We start from the raw sequence: 2,054 nt of genomic DNA on the forward strand, positions 1-2,054 counted from the left end.
CCAGGTTCAAGCAATTCTCCTGCCTCAGCCTCCCTAGTAGCTGGGATTATAGGCATGTGCCACCAGGCCCAGCTAATTTTGTATTTGTAGTAGAGACGGGGTTTCTCCATGTTGGTCAGGCTGGTCTCGAACTCCCGACCTCAGGTGACCCACCCGCCTCGGCCTCCCAAAGTGCTGGGATTACAGGCTTGAGCCACCGTGCCCGGCCGTGAAATCACAATTTATCCCACATAAATACAAAACACCTTCAGAGACTACTATGAATACCTCTATGCATGCAAACTAGAAAATTTAGAGAAAATAAATACACTCTTGATATACAAAAGTTCCCAAAATTGAATCAGGAAGAAACAAAAGTCTTAAACAGAGCAAAAATGTATAATAATATTGAATTAAATATAAAACCCACCAACCGTAAACAGCACCGGATCAGATGAATTTACAGCCAAATTTTACCATATATAATAAAGATGAGCTGGTGCTAATCCTACTAAAGGTATTCCAAAAATCAAGGTGGAAATTATTCCTAACTTTTTATACAAAACCGGCATCATTCTGCTACCAAAATCTAGTAAAGATACAACCAAAAAAAGACAACTATAGGCCAATATTCTTGGTGAACATGGAAACAAAAATTCTCCATTAAATACTAGCAAGCTGAGTTCATAAGCACATCAAAAAGTTATTTTTCCACAATCATGTGAGCTTTACTTCATGACTGCAACAATGTTTCATCATGTGCAAATCAATATGTGTGATTCAACAGTAAAGATGATTAAAAGCAAAAACTTATTATCACAGTAAATGCAGAAAAAGAATTCAAGAAAATTCAATATTCATTCATAAAAATATTCTTAACAAACCAGAAATTGAAGAAACATACCTCAAAATAAAAGCCATCTATTATAAAAGTTTATTCAATATCATATTGAACAGGTAAAAGCTGGATGCATTGTCAATAAGAAGAAAAATAAGACAAAAATATCCACTCTAAACACTTTTATTTAACATAGTTCTGGAAGTCTTAGCCAGAGCAATCCAACAAAATAGTGAAATAAAAGGCATCCAAATAGGAAAATAAGTCAAATTGTCTTCACAGACGATATAATTCTCTACCTGGGAAACTTCAAAGACTTCCCCTAAAGATTCTTAAGCCTAAAGAATGACTTCAGCAAATTCTAAAAATACAAACTCCACATACCCAAATGAGTAACATTTCTGTATACCAATAACATTAAAATCAATAACACAGTTCTGTTTACAATAACCACAATCAAAAAATAATATCTAGGACTACATTAAGTCAAGGAGGTAAAATATCTCTACAAGGAGAACTACAATACACTGCTGAAAGAAATCAAAAAACACAAATAAATGGAGAAGCATTCCATGCTCATGGATTTGGAAACTCAATGTAATTAAAATGTCCTAAAGCAACCTATAGATTAAGTACTATTTCTATCAAACTATCAATGCCATTTTTATAAATTCAATAAAACTGTTCTAAAATTTATATATATAAGAAAAAAGTCTAAATACTCAAAGCAACATTAAAAGGAGTAAACCTGGAGGCCTCACATTACCTGACTTCAAACTTTATTACAAATTACAATAACCAGTATAACCTAGTTCTGGTACAAAATATATATATAGAACAATGAAACAAAGGAGAGCTATCTGAAATAAAGCTACACTCCTGCAACCAACTTATTTTTGACAAAGTCAACAGAAATAAAAAGGAAATAAATCCCTATTTAATAGATAGTGCTGGGAAAACTGGTTAATCATATGCAGAAGAAAACTAGACCCTTACCTCTCATTACATAAAAAATATAACAAGATAGATTAAAGACTTAACTGAGACTTCAAGCTATAAAAATGCTGAAAGAACACTTAGTATTTTTTTAGATGCTAATTATTTCTAGATGCTAGAAATAATTTATAACTAACACTATAAAAATGAATGCAACAGGCCGGGCGCGGTGGCTCAAGCCTGTAATCCCAGCACTTTGGGAGGCCGAGACGGGCGGATCACGAGGTCAGGAGATCGAGAC

This window comes from Colobus angolensis, unplaced genomic scaffold (genome assembly GCF_000951035.1).
Source record: "Colobus angolensis palliatus isolate OR3802 unplaced genomic scaffold, Cang.pa_1.0 Scaffold12, whole genome shotgun sequence".
Lineage (NCBI taxonomy): Eukaryota > Metazoa > Chordata > Mammalia > Primates > Cercopithecidae > Colobus > Colobus angolensis.